Genomic DNA, 17,673 nt, shown 5'->3' with positions numbered 1-17,673 from the left:
GGTGGGGGTGTGGGGGGGGGTGTGTGTGTGAGGTGCCCTGTCGGGCCCGCCGCCGCCCCCCTCAGCCCTCTCGGCGGTATCGCCACCAACTGACCCCAGCGGTACCCGGCGAAGCCTCTAGGAGCCCATATTGGCGGAATACATCCTCTTAATTAACCCGCGGTAAGGCTGGGGCAGCTCCCGGGGACCGGTCCTGTCAGAGGGCCTCGCAGGCCCTGAGGGAAAGGGAAGGGCGCTTCAAGGCTCGGGTGTGGCAAGGCAGGGGTAACACCTAAGTTTGGCAGCGTGTGTTACATGTAATTACCTCTGTCCTTATAAAGGTGATTTAAATTTGAAATCTGTAGGTGCCTTGGGGAAGCTTGGCTCCTCACACTGAGGAAAACTGTGACACCCGAGGCTCACCCCGACTTTGTAGTCCACAGGGTAAGTGCCTGGTTAGGAGCTGTGGGTAAGCGCTTGTTACAGCTAACGGAGACGTGGTCAGTACATTCAGTGGAGTCTGAGGAGCTTTCCAAATGATCAAATTGAACGTGTCTACTTCAGGATGAATTTAATTACTACCTAGGCTCCAACGACTGTGTTGAACTGACTAGGCTGTAATGGTAAATTAGACACCCAACTCTCTCCCAACATGATAGACACACAGTTTAAGGTAAACCACGTTCCCAATTTCACTGAGATATGGTATAATAAGACCGAAATGAATCAGGCACCAAATTTCAATATTTTCAAGTCCACATAGAAACCAGAGTTTACTGAAATAAGTTGTGCAAGGCATTTAAAAGGGGATGATGCTCTGCTCTGCATCACAGATGTGGATGTCAGGAAGAAACAGGACGAGGTTTTGTGCACTCCATAGAACTGAGGGCCTCAAAGTCACGTTTATGTGGCCACAGTAAGAGATAGAAAACAAATGTTGCTCTGGAACTGAAGAATGTGACTTGCCAGGTAGGTAACAATTTTTAAACAGGCAACCAATAATAAAAATTTAGGCAAGTCATAAATATGTTATGTTCCATAAACTTTTCTTAGCTAACACCAAATACAAATACGCCTTTTAATAATGACATTTGAATGCAACTACTGCATAGCACTTGTAAATGTGAAGATCTTGAAGCTTTGTAAACAAAATCTCTTAATACTGCCAAGGAGACATAAAAAACCACTTATGCTTGGGTCCACAAAGACTTAAGCAGAGTTCAGCATATCAGTATGTAATTCTAAAATGTCCAACTACCAGCACTAATTTCAGATTTCTGTGGGTCCCTTGTTCTCTTTGTACAGGGCCTGCAGTCAGACGGGTAGGAATGGGATTCAGAGTCAGCTCACAGAGCAGGAGGTATATCTAGACTAGTCAGAAGGAAGAACGAAAACAGTGGTGCCCTGAAAATCCTGACTCTCTCCCTGGATAAAGTTCTTTCCTCAGCAAAGAATCTAAATTGGATTCACAGCACGATACCCATCACGTACATTGTGTCTTTGGCTACAGACAACTGGCTTACTCTTCGCTGTTAAAGCACATCTGGAAGAAGTGATTTGTTACAGAAATTCTCCTTCCTTTCAAATGCAATGGTTCTGGCTGCTGTATGTTACATATGCAAAACTCTTGTCTTGCCAGTGTGCTGCTGAATGCGCATAATCATGCATAAGTCACTGGCAATCTTCATTTCTAAGAAAAGGGAAGGTAAATAATGAGGTGCAAAGCTTATAATAGTTCCAGTGTGAAACCTCATTGGGAAAAGCTTTAGGGATCTCATGGATTAAGTAATCACCATTTTGGACTTTTCTGACTAACCCCCACTTAAAGTAATTAAGCCTTTTTGTGGATCTGGCTTTCATATACATGAGGATAAAACCTGAAAACTTTTCCATGTTTCCTGTGTGGTAGGTTTAGGATTTATGTTTTAATGCTGAAGGTAAAACTTGCTTTTATTTCTTTTCACAGTCACACAGAATGGAGTGACAGAAGGGTCATTAATTTAGAGGTTTACAGTCCTGATACCAAGAACTACTGTTCTACAAGCTCAGTTTTGAAGATTCCCTTAGATTGATGTCCTACAAGGTAATCATATTAGAGGGATTCTTCTCTGCAGTGTTGAGCACTGGAATTGGATTGAAGTCAGGATCTTTAAACATATTAGAGATTTGCGCATGTATTTTGCTGACTAAGGATGCACTTGGGCAAATGGGCAAATACTTAAGAACTATTTTGAAAGCAGCTCTGTGGACTTGTTATCACTGACAGATACAGCAAAACTGAATGAGTAGCAAGAGTTGGCAAGCTTCTCCCAACAATATACAAAAATACTTGCAGATTTGTCAATACTGCTGGGATACAGGGACCTGGCTCTGTATTTATTTGCCACTATCTTATTTAAGTCTACAAATATATTACTGAGTCTTTGAAACGTTTAATGATGTTCCTTGTTTCAAGAAGGATGTATTAAATCAGTTTTTCTGGGATTAGATCAGATTAGATACACTGTGTGTGTTTTTGAGAAACTGCATATCCCATGCTAATAGTTGTAGTTTCACATACTGATTGAACGAACGGTAGAGGAGATGGAGTTTTTGCTCTCAGATACAGTGCCAAGCAGAGAGGGTTTTTTTACCCCAACACCATCAGTGTCAACTGGTAGCTTGTCATAAAAATTATGCAAATTATTTGCATTATTTAAATATATACAGTGTTGTCCACTTTGGAGTTAACTGAAATCATCAGTCCTCATGCTTGCCTTGGAACATATCCCAGAATAGGAAAGCTAGCACTTATCTACTAATCTACTCAGAACAAGCTTAGAAGGCTTTGACATGGCTCAAATGTCAGCTTAAATATCTCCATTTGTTTATTACATCTAGTTAGTGGGGTCAATTTGATATGTTCAAAGTAAAGTCATTTGAATTTCCTGCTTAGAAGAAAATCCCAAGAGACTGGAATTTATATTTCTAACTGTTTTCTAACATGATTAAGTTGCTTTCTTCTCTGAACTTGTGATGGTTTTGAACCAACTCTTAATTACTAATTAATCTCTTAACAGTCAGATGTTCCCCTGCCATGTAGAATGAAGGATAGTGGCAGAGTAAAATGGTGTGGAAATGTAACACCTCGCTCAGGAATTTTCTGTCTTTACTCAGTGCAGATTAATGATTCTGCAGGTAATGGCAGGTGGTGTTCATCTCTGACATCTGGGGTTTCCATTACATTCATAGTAGCACCTACAGTTATTACAATTACCTGAAATATTAGCAGATACCTGAAAAGAGGTTGATGTTGAACTTAGTGATTTCAGTAACTTCTCCCTACAGTTTCCAACCCTTGTCTTCAGCTACAGAAGACAATAAAGAGGAAAGCTGTGCACCATACGTACCCTATGGAGGAAACTTCTGTGGCAGTGCAGCTTGCTGATAGCAGCTTGCAGGGGAACAGAAGGAAGGGCAGAAGGCAGAGATTCACTGGGCTGAAATTGGACTGATTGGTCCTGTGCCTTTCCAAAATTAAAGAGTTTCACTCCCTCAGAAGTGAATAAAAGCTTTGTACTGCAGCAGACCTGCTGTCCTCTTAAACTGTAGTGGGTTCATTTTATTACACAGATTTTTATTTTTTTACTAGAGCTAGAAGACACAGAACGTTTTCTAGATTAGTTCTTTCCATGTAGAGCTGGTAGGCTTACAGCTAATGGAGCAATGTGAGGAGCCATGGAGTGGCTAAAGGAGGAACTTTTAGGTGTTTCTTAAGCAAGTTCTAAAGAAGTTTGCAAAGGCAGGCAATCTAATGGAAAAAATGGCAAGAGTATTGGGTTTTATCTGGGTTTTTTTTTCAGTTGATTTTGCATCACACTATTATAAAAAATGTAAAGAGTGTTCAAAAGTTTTCCATCTGTTATGGTTCTAACCATTTCAGTGAGATGTTTTGCAAAACTAAACACCATGATAAACCTGAGCTCCCTATCAATGTTTAGTAATACAAATATGTGGGTAGCTATTGCTTCAATAACTCGTAGTTCAAATGGCACTATCTTGTTTTTTCAGCTAGAACCCCAGAATGGGAGGCGATCGCAGTGCAGTGTTTGAGGGACTGGCTGATCTGCTGCTGAGCCAAGTCACCAGCTGGTGGCCACCAGCAGCCACAAGCTCCTGCTCTTTGCATTGCTCACCTCCATCTCCAGCCAGGGCGTTTTCATGCTGAGTCCCTCTCAGCCTTAACCACCTTCCAACAACAGTCTCGTTTTTGTCCCAGCAAGTCACCAGAAATGTCCTGCATCTGCCACCTTCTAGATTCATGTCATGCCCCACTAATGTGGGTGAGAAGAAAACAACGGTGCAGTACGTCTTAGAGATGCATGGAGGAAGCCCAAGAAGAAAAGTGCTTGCCTGGACCTGTTGAGGCAACCTTGCTTTCTTTTTCGCATCGTATCTTTGTGGACTGATCATACACACTGATGGTTTTACACTGAAAGTCTTAATTAGCACTTCCCTTTTAACAGTTGGCCACATGATCCAAAGCACTGACACCCCGTGCACCTGGATGATGGCATCTCTGTGTTCAAGAGCAGCACCAAGCACTTCAGCAGAGCTTTATCTTTAGATGTTTGTAAAACACTCCCTTAAAGTTGTTGTCCTTAAATTCCCTGTCAGAGGGACCAGGTTTTTATTTCAACGAAGGTTGGGATCCTGTGAAAAACAAGAACATATGGTAGCATAACCAGGAGCTATGTCCTAATACAAACATGTTAGGGAAACAAGTTTAAGGTAGGAAAATCGATTCTGATGTTTCTTAATTGTTGATTTTTATCTCAGTTTTTAATTTAATGTGCTGTGTTCATGTTCTGTTTGACTTAGGTGAGGCCTCATTCTTGTGAGAATTAAAAATATAGTGTTTCAGCTGCCCCTGGCTGAGCAGCTGTCACTGGTTTTCAGATCACTCATCTGAAGGGCATTAATTTACTACAAGGTAAATTGTGAAACATCAGTAAGCATCAATAAAATGATGAGATTTAAGCACAGTGCTCAGAAGACCTGATTAAAGAATCCATTAGGAGAGCAAAATATTATGTATAGCATTGCATAATGCAATGTAACTAGCATATCTGTATTCTTTCATGTGTACTAGATCAAGCACTACCCGTCTATTTCAGACTGAATTTATGTCAAAGAGTACCTTTGTGATCTGGAGTATATTCTAAATTATCCAAGATAACTATCTGCAATAGCAAAAAAATTAAGCCTTTAAGATGCAGAAAACGAGTTGCATTGTTCCATACAGGTATGGCTGTGCTGAGATTGCCTATTCTGAAATTAGATTTTAGAAGATATTTATAGAGGTATTCAAAAGATTTTTTTTCTCCCTGATACCTATCCATATTTCTCAGATATCCTCCTCCTCTTGCTTCACATCCGTATTGTAGTCGTATCTGTGTATCTCCACACAGTGCAAAGGTTATTAAACGCCCATATTTACACTCAGAGGCAAATCTGGTTTTAAGGGAATATGTGGTGACCCACATCATGATGTTATCAGGCCTGTAGCATAACACTGCTAAGAGAGAAAAAAAAATGATGAAGCTTTAAGTAGTTCTTACCCCCAGTTGTCATCTTACTTTGATTTATTTAAATATGATCATGAAGGAATAGTCACATCTTTTTTCCCCCCTAACTTTAATTAGCCATACCAGAAGATGTTTGTGTTTATATGATTTTATTGAAATACAATGATGCTTCAGAATAACTTGCAAAAAGTTGAAGGATGTTCACTCCAGAAATCTATTTGCACAATATTTGCAATAAAATATGTATGCTTACAGGAAATAAGCAATCTGGGGGTTTCTTTTTTCTTCTAAAAATGTTAGGACTGGTAAAGTTAGGTACCAAAAATCTATGTCATACAGAAAAGTAAAATTTTGCCCAGATGAGGCCTTTATATTGTGATCAGAAAACTAAACTGGTCTTCATTATGAGAAGGAGGTACTATTGTAAAAAGAAAAATAAAGAAATCTGTCGATAAATCACATTTAAATACAGCGGAGCTATTGGAAACACTAATATGGCTTATCACAATTATTGTTGATCCTATGCAATACTTTTTCCAGCATGGCCTATTTTCTGTTTGCTGCTACAAGTACCATTACGCTAGGGAGATTTCTAAAACTGAGGATTAGATCTAGTAAAATTTATACATGCAAAAGTTCTGTTCTATTAGCTCCTTTCTCTGCATGTAGGAAGTACTTCTTGGTTTTCTTGCTGAGTGCAATTTAATATATTCAAGATTTTTAAAAAATACCTAGAGTACTTTATAAATAGGAGTTGGGGACACGACAAAAATCCATGTTCATGGGGCCGGCTGTAGCAGAAATCAGCACCCACTGCAAAGAAATCTCTTCTGGAATTAAGATGATGTTCTGGACCTGCACTCAGCTGCCATTTTGAGTTCTCCCTGTCCTCACCCAGGAGGCAGGCTGGTGTCATTTTCCTGTCATCCAGCACAATGGTGAGGGCAGTTTTCCACTGAGCTCCCAAGACAGACTTGACTGGGGTGTTAAACCAGAGAAATGAGCGCTGATATTTTGTGCCATTGTCATTTTTGAAGTAAACACCAAAATGTCTGGATGCTGAAGCTACTGGGGGACATCTGTGTGCTGCCTTCAGCCTGCCTGACCAGCCTGAACTACATGCCTCCGTGCTCTTGGGTGGTTCAGTGGCTCCTCTCCAGTAAATGCACCTGTGCCCAGGGGAAATGAGACAGCAAGCAGGAATTCATCAGGAGGGGAGGAACTGGAAGGCCTTATTTGAAGGGGTTTCTACACCACAGCATTAACCTTTTCTATTAGTACAGGCACATGCTAGAGCTCTTGAGGCACGGGCAACCAGCCACACCAGGCAGCTGGTGTCCAGCAATGCCTTACCTGCTCATATACTCACCTGGAAGTTGCACTAAAGGTTGTGTTAAGCCCATTTTTGGCATGTTAATCATGTCAAGAAATAATGATCAAATACTAAATCAGCTCATACAAAACCTCAAGTTTATTGCTTTGTCCCTACTGTAAAGTGATTTAGCAGGCTTTTCAAGTAGGAGAAAAATAAACCAGCAAAGTCAATAAGCTCCTTTGTACATACAAGACATGCATTCACTGCAACATTTGTTGCTTAAGTACATATTTGGTCTCTGAGTATATACACAGGTAAGTATTTAAGTATATATAAGTCATTTACTCAGGTGACGAAAAATGACTATACAAACATAGGTTTAATTCAAGAGTACTGGGCAGGATATTACTGATTAATTTTATATGTGAAAGTATGTTGAGAAGGAAGTATTTTGAGTCATTTTCCTATGGCTTTGATTCCAGATTTCAGTGCGGTTAGTCCTTCCACAACAGCATGGTTGGGGTCTCAGTAACAAATGATTGAAACATCCACCAACGTGAGCAAGAACCCTTATGTTTGTATATTATACAGGAGAAGCAGCTTGCAAGCTGAATTCAACATTAGTGGTCTCACTGGCAGCATGTACATTTGGGGACAAATGTTAAGCCTAGGCTGCATTTAGATGTCATACAAACCCCAGAAATCTTGCGTAGTTGTAAGCAAACTGTTTGTAGGTCACTGTGTAAGAAAGACCATGGCCAGGAAAAGCACCAATTTGGGGCTTCGGTACCTGCTTTTGATGCAACACTTGAGATGTGTCAGTACATTACACTGTAAAACAGAAAAGAAAAAAAATTGCAACGAAAAAAGAGCATGTCAGCTCCAGGTGATTTATGGCTTGATTCAGAGTGTCCTGGATTCAACAGCGAGAGTCCTGTTGTGTTTTCAGCGGGGTTTGGCTCAGGTGGGTGCGCTTTAAACTTACAAACCGCAGTCAGTGCAGCAGTGAGCTGGGGCAGATGGAAAGTGCCTGTCACAGCCGGGATGATTCAGGGAACAGATGGAATCTGCCGCCCTCCAGCTTTGTTTGGAGAAGAGAGCGGGAGGATACATAGCTAACATGGGGTGGGAGGCCGCCTGGGCTCTCCGAGGATGGCCGATGGCATAAAAGAAGATATTGAGGCAAGAACAAAACAGAGAGGAAGGGAGCGGTCCGAGGGGAAGGCTGGTGGAATGTGCGGAATTAGCACGGGGTGGAGCAAGAGACAGGGGAAAAATCAGAGGCACACATGGGGTTATGCAACTTGGCAGGCCTTGAACCTGCTACTGGCAGAGGAGGAATCCATAAAAAGCTCTGAGGAGGAGACGTGGCAAGGGGGATTGACAAGAAAGGTAACACTAATGGGATGGAGGCCAGGTGGTCTGTGCACAGTGGAATGGTGACTTAAAAAAAGAGAAAGAAAACATGAAAGAGAAAATGAGATAATAGTAGAAGAAGAGCTGCTGAATTATCTTGAAGAATTCTGGTTGCCTTGTGTGTTGTATTCATAGAGTCTCTTTTTCTGTAAATCCATGCAACAAAAGGATTTTCTGAGCTGCACTGTCTAGCTAGGATGCCCCGTGTCCTGAGCACCCTCATGTTCCATACAAGGTACAAAAGAGATGCAGGAAGTGTCTTCCCTTTAAAATCCAAATGGTGTAGGATCTGCTGAGTGTGTGTGTAGGCAACACATGGCAAAACCCTCCAAATAATGTGCAGGTAAGTTACTTTTCTTGGGAATTGCTCATCAATAAATACTCTGTGTACGTGCACATGTGCAACCGCAATACACACCGTCCATAATCTGTGAGCTAAACTAAGGAGGTGTTTGGAGGCCAAGTAAAGAGTTCAGGGTACGGCTTCAGGAAAAAAACCCCACAGTTTAAAAAGTCATTTTGTTTAATATTGGTGCTTCTGTCATGGTAAGTGCTTAATGGAAACCTGGACTGATCATCAGGAGGCTATTTCATAGTAATCAAAAGTAATGACACCTGCAAAAAAGCCCCATCAGCAGCTTCAGCCTAAGAGAATGAACTCTTGCCTGATACGAGCAGAAAATGGGAAGAGATCCAATTGTGCTGTGTTGAAACAAATTCTAATATAATTAAAAAATCGATTATATAGACTTTGAACTGAAATTTGATGACTCACCACTGTTTTGGTGATTACTACAAGCACTCTTAAGGAAGTTCCAACGTTTCTTGCAAGTAAAAGGCTAATACTTTCTAAATCCAAGGAGTATGCAGCCTGGCTTCTCCCTTCTCTGAAAGAAGCTCAAGGAAGAAAATCAGTAAGTGGATCACTTCATTCAAATAACATTGTGTAACCACCTATGGTAAGAATTTAGGGTGAGGCTTGAGAAACACTTTATCAAGATGGAAAATTATAAAGGGTGTGTGTCTTTCGTCACGTATTGTATTTTTTCATCTTGTCATGCTGATATAGTATTAACCAAGATGATCTTCTCAGACGTAGCCATAATTAACAAGACATTGGCCTGGATTCAAGTTAGGAGTGTTTGAGACCTTTAAGAACAGAACTGAGATCCAAATAGGTGGTAGATTACTCACTGCTGAATGAAGATCTTCAAGGATTTAATTAGAGTGTGAAAAAAAAAACCAAAACAGGTAGACTTTCATAGTGGGCAGAGGTAGAGGGGGAGGAGTGGTATTCTCTCTTTTCCTGGACTGTCACACACAGCAGGAAAGCTGAATTCATGAGAACCAACAGACAATATTGTCAAAACCCAGGTGCTAATGTTGTCTTGGCTAGACCACAACAATTATGATCCCTCTGTCAGCACCCTGTCTGGCTTTCCCACGGATCTGGGAATGAAAGAGATTTGAATATATTTACAAATAGCAATTTAGTCAAGCAAAAAAATGTAAGTATGTTTGAAAGGAACTCTAGGTTTTGGCATGTCTATTTGAGGAGATGATTAAACAACAGATGTTCCTGTCTCCTACAAAGGTTTATTGACCAATAACACTACCCCCTTAAATCACACTGTAAAAATGAGTGTCTGGTCTTTTATTCACGGTATGATAAAAAAATGGGGTAGTCTGTCTGATAAATCACTTCTACGCCTAGGAATAGTTGCTGACAGATGTACTACTTTCATAACCAAACTGTCTCCTGACCTAACAGGGGTTATTTTGTCTCTTCCTTGCTGTGAGAGTGCTCATAATCTGATGTATTGATTCCACATATTCCCATTGCCCAAGCATGAGGAAGCTGGCTGTTACTATGGCTCTGCCAGTTTCTTTGCACTGATACCTTTCAATCAGCCATGCTGCTTTATGGCAACAGATGAGCTTAATTAAATTATGTGGGCTCAAAAAACTGCTAATGGAGGTGTGGCCTCATATCTTGGGTGACAAAAGTGCCAGGGGCCAAATGCCTCATCCACCCTCTTCCTATGTCAAGTGACCTTTTCTTAAGGCTTGTCTCCATGTGGAAAGTCTTGTGCAATAGGTATGAGACACAATTAGAGTTTAATAACCACTTATTACCTGCCCTCTGTACAGACTTTCCTATTCTTCAAGGAAAGCTGTCTTGAGGTTTAGCGTATCCCAACACAGAATAACTTTTGCACACAAAACACCAGCAACAGTCTCAATGTTATCACTTGGTACACAGCTTCTTTCTAGCATTTGTTGTTTCAGGCTTTTCTTTCATGTAAGTATGTTTGGTGGAATTCTTCATAACTGGTGCACATCAGCTAGAAATATTTATTCCTCTAAGACACTTGGTCAACCCTAACTAGAATGTATGCATGAGCAGTCATAAACAAATTATTTATAATCTCACTAGATCACTCATAAACAGAGGAGTTATACCGGGATTCAGAGACAATAAATTCAAGAGTAACTGAATCAAAACCACGATGTCCCTTTTCGGAAGTATTTTGAGGTGTTACATTAACCAAGGATTTGGTATTCCCCCAGATAAAAGAAGGGATCCAGAATGCTCAGTATTTTAAAGGTTTCTTCCTTAGAAGAAAAAGAGTTCACAAAACTCAGACAGTGGGATTTTTAAGTCTCAAAGCTCAGGCACCAGGAAGAAATACCCTGTATGAAGGGGTAATGGAAGCCTAACAAGGAGATATGCTGTGTGTTGTGCTAACTGACTCATCAGCCCCTAGATAGTCCAGTTGGTATTTACAGGAATTACAGAAGGAAGGAAAGCTGAGGTGTGTGAAGACATGGATGCTAGCTGGTGCCATCTTGCAGCCATAAGTGATAAAAAGAAACTGAGGAGCATCTGGGTATCTCTGCTCTGATCACAAGAAGACACTGGGTACAAGGCAGTGAAGGTTAAAAGGCTGCTCTCCAGTACAAGTTTACAAGTGGGGATCAAGTGTGTCTCTAGCTGGGGATTTGTCCAGGTGATTCAGGGGACCACAGCACTTGCACACCTACTCCACCATTACCTTCGTTAATACTACCTTCATGAGAAGCGCAGCCTTACATGAGAGAAAGTCACTAAGGTGCTGTACTGCTCAGCTGTTTCACCTCTTCAGATGCAGCCCCGAACACCCCCTGATCTGTGAATGTAGTGCTTAGAAGAGGCTATTTCTGCATACCAGGTCAACAACTCAGATGGCTATATGGGGATTTCTCCTTGTCTGTAAACCCCATGACTAGGTTATGTGCTATCTCTACTTATTTTCCTTCCTGTTTTGATGAATGTAGACAAGTACTCAAAAATTATGCAAAGGTAAAGGTTTATCAAACCTTTCTCACTCCTTTCACACTCATGTGAATTCAGATTCAAATTTTTTATAACTATCTATCTCTCTCTATATATATACACGCATGCATATATTTTGCTCATCACAACTGACAGCCCTGGAGCATGGAATTATTTGTCTGGAGCACATGTACAAACAAGTTGGTATCAGTATGTGTTTCTGTACCCGCCTTTGCCATTCTGCCTCAGCACTGGAGAGACTGCAAGATGAATAAGTAGCACATATGTATTACACTATCCTGTAATTTTGTTATGAGACTTATTACATTTTGTGGTTGTCTTTTAACTCCAGAGACTGAAATCCAGAGATTTCTTGAGAATCTCTGCTTTGACTTTTCCAGAAGAAAGGTTCTGAGGTCTTGATGTCGCAAAGAAAGATTTGAAAATTGTAATGCAATTTTGCTACAGAGGTTCAGAAGAAAAACACCAAAAATCATAAAAGTCACTTTATTAGCTGGGGAGGCTGACTTATGTGTTTTGGACAATGCAATCTGCAGTATTGTGTAGGGTCGCTTCTTCCTACTTCACCTATGCAATCACTCATCCAATAAAAGAAAGTATTATAAAGCATGACTACTTTTATTTTGTAACATTTTTCATCTTATTTTGCTCTCTGGTCCCGACCAGCTATGCAAAGGATAGAGCAGTGTTCCTGATGTGTTTTCTTGAAATTCTTGGGCAAGCTTACTGGTCATCTTAAAACAGAGCTAGCCAATATGGCGCTTCTTTGGGGAGATCAGAAGTGGTCAGAGGAAGCAGGTCAGAAAATGATTAATTTTAAGAAACAGATTGTGCCTGTATACATTCAAAAAAGTTGAAAGTATACAGAAACTGTGCTCAGACATTATAGTCACATCTCTAGGTATTCTGGGGAGTATAGCCATTTTCTTGGTGTGCGCAGCTGACATCCCTATTGCTCTTTGCCCCTTCTTCAACAGAGGCAGAAAGGCAAGAATTTTTCAGAAACAATTAAACAATTCAGGTTCAATAAAATTTCAAAGGATGATTGTAATGGAGAGCAGAATTGTTCAGTGACATGGAAGACAAAATGATACAATAAATTTAACAATATTAGCCAACAGTTTCCTCAATGTGTAAGCAAGATTGCTTTCAACACAGCCCTGCTCCCTCCACCTGTCAAAATGAATTTCAGAGCTGAAAGTTTCATTAGACTCATACTGGGCTTCTAGTACTTAGAGGGAGCCTATAGGAAAGATGGGGAGGGATTCTTTATCAGGGAGTCTAGTGATAGGAAAAGGGGTAAGGGTTTTAAACTGAAAGAGGGCAGATTTAGATTAGCTATAAGGAAGAAATTCTTTACTGTGAGGGTGGTGAGACACTGGCACAGGTTGCCCATAGAAGCTGTGGCTGCCCCCTCCCTGGCAGTGTTCAAGGCCAGGCTGGACGGGGCTTTGAGCAACCTGGGCTTGTGGAAGGTGTCCCTGCCCATGGCAGTGGGTGGAACTAGATGATCTTTAAGGTCGCTTCCAACCCAAACCATTCTATGATTCTATGATAAGTTTCACGATTAAGTGTTATAGGAAAATTTGATGCATTGATGATTAAGTCAATTCAGCTCCATCCATTCATTCCCTTGAACAAAAATCAGTTTGTTGCAGTTGAGGATCTGGCTTCTTCCTTCTCCACACCCGAGCACAGATAGTTTCCTCTTACCACTTTATATAAAAGCATCTCACTTGGTACAAAATGTGCATTTCTTTTAACTGTGTTAAGGTTAATTTTGTTTAAGCATGCAGTTCTCTTGCCTGAACAAAACAGTAAGTGCAGCTGTAATTTTCTTTGTGACTAAATTGCCCTCATAGCTGTGGGTGATTAAATGGCTTTGCCATATTTTGTTGGGAGAGAGGTAAGCACCTTTAAATATATTGTAATTGGGCTTTGGTTTTGGTTTTGGGGTTTTTTTTGTCTAGCTTTGTTAAAAACTTAGTTAACACCTTCCTTGGAGCTGACTTCATGAACACGCAAATGAAAAACTCCTCTGAGTTGTTTTGTAAAGCACAGCTAATTAATACAGTGAAGTACAATTAAGTATCACACCTTATAAATAAAGATAAGAAAATTATAAGAGGTGTGACTGATATGTATGTAATTACCTGCTTAGGAGGCAGCCTGATCTGGAAGAACCAGAAGAGATTTGGGAGGCAGGAAATCCTGTGTCATAATCCTCATTCCAGCCATGACTCGTGCTGCCATATGCAAGCTGCCCTGCCTCTCCTTCCTCAAATAGTAGTCACTCAATGAGAGTCACGTAAGGATTTATTAATAGAATAGGCAAAGCATCTGACCCACTTGGAGTGTGATTTAGGTACTTGTGAATATTACATGGAATAGATATTGTCCCAAATTAAAATTTTCTTGCACCATTCTCCATGTCTTGTTCAGAAGTGAGGAGATGGAGACTCATTCATTCTCAGTGATTGTTCCTTGAAAGTTAAACAAATCTGATTTGTGTTAATTTAAAATAATGGATTACAAAGCAGATTGCTAGAAGGGAATTACCACAGTAAGGTGCATGATCCTGAAGAGAGTGCTGCCAAAGGGCTGCCAATAGTACAGAATCAATATTCCTTCAGCCAGGAACAAGAAATCACTGTCAATCCTCAAAAAAAAAACCCAAACAACCAAAACACCAAAACAAACCCACCTCAGTTATTGACAACTTTAACAAGTAAATCTGATGTTATAACTCCATGTTAATCCAGAATTTTACTCAGAACCAATGTTTATAAAAGGATCTCAACTCCTGTTTTGTAACATCTCACTTCTACAATAGACAAAGGAAAAAAATCTGAAGATGGGGAAATCCGAGAGGAAGTAAACTGGAGGTTGAGTCAACACTAACCTTTCTGTCAGAGGGTAGATGTAAAATCCTGAAATGTGCACATCTGCTTCAGTGAGCTTTGGTGACCCAGTTCCAGATGCATTCAGACAGACAGGGGAGATTCCAGTCATCTCCACAGTATTCCTCAATATTCAGACCCTGCTGTGTGTGACATGTCTTACAAATGCAGCTGGAACATTTGTGTTTTCCAATGTTATAGAGCAATTGCCGAATTGTAATACTGGCTTGTTTAAATTGTCTCATTTAGTCACATATAAACTGTACGTTTGAAGTTATCTGCCCATCTCGAGTCTGAGCAAATCACCTTTCTAACCTGTTAGGGTTTAGCGTGGATCTGGTGAGAGGATTCTTGCATGAGTTCCTTTCAGGCTATTGCCACCAGTACATGGGCTTTTAGGGCACAGGAAGAGGGGAAAACTCTTTTCAGATTCCTCCTAACACAGTTAATCCCTTGTGTTTCCAGTATATTTAATTCAAGGAAGATTCTTACCTCCATTTAATTAATATAATTAATTTAGGCCAAGTCACCTGGCATACAAGCTGGGATCATGGCATCGTGACTTCTCTTGCTTCTCTATCTCTGTAACATCCATTCACAAAAGAAGTCTTGAATTTCCTGTTGGGAAACTGCACCTTTACAAGGCTGAGAAACAAATAGTTTGACCTCTTGTACTTTTCTGTTCTGAGTCATTGCTGAGCAAACAAACACTATCATGAAGAAAAGAAACTAAGAAAATGTCTGAATGGACAGTGGAGCTGCAAGCTGATCCACTAATGCTGAAAATGTCAGGAAATACAAAGGTTTAGTGGGGATGTTCTTGACCTTTGTCTGGGAGGAGAAATCAGAGAGGTGCCAGTAAAAAGTCAGGCTAATTAAAGATATTTTGCCTTTTTTTGTTACAGAATTTATTTTGCCTGGGTACTTGGAAGATAATGACTACAACAATAACACAACTGCAGCAAAATGGAAACCAGCCAGGTCCTAGCTTTGTTTCTGGCAAGGAGCTGAAGCACTTAATACCTTTGATACTGTTTCATGAAATCAGGCAAATGAATCATGAAAGAGTGTTACAGGACAAGAAAATGTAAAAATGAATTGAAGTATATAAGAAAGTTGTTGTCATCAGAATGTAGGTAAAGTGGTTGAAACGCTGGAGAAGGCTGACTGATACAGGGCTGACTGTCTTGAATAGTTGACTCGGATGAGGCAAGACTACTTGGATAGGGAACATAAGATTGGAAAGCTGGAAGGCTTGGGCTAAATGTTAACAAAACAACGAGAATCTATGAAACAGAGGAAGTTACCTAGCCCAGCTGGAACGACAAGAGGAAGGACAATAGCCTTGCACAGATGCCAACATAGACATTTCAGAGCTCTGCAACAGAAAAGCCCAGAAGCAGAAAGACAAGCATGGATCAAATTTCAAATCCTTTGGAAAAAAAAAAAAAATTAAGGAGCTATACACATTGTAACAAACAACACAAGCCAATACAATATCTGGCATCGGGATGGTGGTGTAAGATCTGCACAGGATTACATCACTCTGAAAGAGCTTGCCAGCAGTAGCAGGTTGCTCACAGCAGGCTCCGAGGGATGACAACAGCCCTGCCAGCTCAGAGGAATGCTTTGTACAAGCATTGACTGTACAGCACACCAGGGGAACAAATGAGTGAGTGAAGCAAGGAAGGAAAGAAGGAAGCATTGTTCAGAGAACAAATGGGATATTTGCGCTCAGGTGTGCAAGCCAGTGCGTTGCCAAAGGCCACTGGTACTCAGGAAAATCTACATCAGTAAAAGGCCAGCAAAGGAAAAAGTCTGTTCTCTGGCTAGGTGATCATAGTAACAGGGGTTCACTACCTTAAGGAGAGTGATCTGGCGAAGACTGAGGCAGGACTATGGCATGGTTGTAGGGAATCTGAAGTCCCTCTCTGTGCAACAAGGACTGCAAACACTGAAAGGCTTTAAGCAAGAGACAGCTAATCTTTTTATTTTTGCTGTTCATGCTATCTCTAGGCAAATTTGGAGCTCAACTAGTTGAAGGGAAATGTTCAGAGTCACCTTAGATTCTGGTCACAGATTCCTGGAGACAAGTATTTAACACTACCTGCTGCAAGTGGCTTTTCAAGCATCTGCAAACCTGGGCCTGGGTGAGTGGGCTGGCATCCAGGGACTGAATCCCAAACTGGTAAAACTACAGGATTACCTCTAGCAAGAGGTGAATGCATAAAACCCTATCATGAGAAAGGTGTCCTTGTCAAGGTTTGTGAGGCCACAGAAGCAGTGGTGAGCCCTCCGTGTGAGACTAATCAGCCAAATCTAGGATTGCTGCAGACTTTAAAGGACCTCTGGCATTGCTTTATGCAAGATGTGGCTTTTTCTGTATTTTCATAACAGCTGGCCACTCTTGGGGACTGTCACTAAGCAGCCTCTGCACTTAAATGCATAAACTGTACACAAGCCGTATCTCCAATGCTGCTTTCAGCCGACCTTGTGTGTGCGCACTGTGTATGCTCTGCAGTTTGATGTACTGTGGCCACACAGAATGGCACTCGGTTGACCAGACCCGACCTTCATGCGTGCTGTGTAGACAATCCACATATGTTATGTGGCAGAGTAGAGGCCTCCACTATACTGCCTTGAGCCTCCAAATTATTGATGGCACCCTTCAGTACAAGGCTCAGCTCATCCCATGTTCATGGTGGTGAAAAGTAGGTTTTCATCCAGTTCTGGAACCTTCACTTCCCAGTGAAAGCCAAGGCTTGTCCCTCGGGAAGTGTAGTATCATGAGGGGCTGCAAAAACATTACAGATGCCACTCATCCCACATCATGTCACCTTTCACTAATTCTGGACTTTTCTTTTGGGGCCTAAAGTATGTTACTAGAAGACTCAGCTCTTAATTTCAATGGAGGCTGCCTTTCTGGCAACCATTATATCAACTTGGAGGATAGAGAAGATCCAGGGTTTCAAGACAGCATTCAAGTATGCAATATTTGCAATATTTCAATCTGGCTTATCCCCATTTCCAGCTGTCTTGAAGTTCCATGAAAATTACTCCCTTCTACGTCTTGACTTACTTTCCACAAATTTGCATCACCACAGAAAAATAAGACTTCAAATACATGCTGTAGAGGTTTTCAGTTGAAACAGAAGATAA

At 40.9% G+C, this 17,673-nt stretch overlaps 1 long non-coding RNA gene across 2 annotated transcripts; it reads left to right on the top strand.

Moving 5' to 3' along the window:
- Positions 1–54: 54 nt before the first annotated feature.
- On the top strand, positions 55–4,935 carry LOC113486374. 2 transcript variants are annotated; one of them, XR_003399583.1, is made up of 4 exons: positions 55–162; positions 345–423; positions 1,946–2,062; positions 3,307–4,935. It is a non-coding gene; the product is annotated as an uncharacterized LOC113486374 (long non-coding RNA). The 2 variants fall into 2 exon arrangements; XR_003399584.1 differs by having other exon boundaries at positions 59–162; positions 4,030–4,935.
- The last annotated feature ends 12,738 nt before the right edge of the window (positions 4,936–17,673 follow it).

The sequence above is a fragment of the Athene cunicularia genome (assembly GCF_003259725.1).
Source record: "Athene cunicularia isolate RWA chromosome 1 unlocalized genomic scaffold, athCun1 chr1_part1, whole genome shotgun sequence".
Taxonomy (NCBI): Eukaryota; Metazoa; Chordata; class Aves; order Strigiformes; family Strigidae; genus Athene; species Athene cunicularia.
Note: the sequence above shows the minus strand (reverse complement) of the source record. Positions and strands in the feature narration are given on the sequence as shown.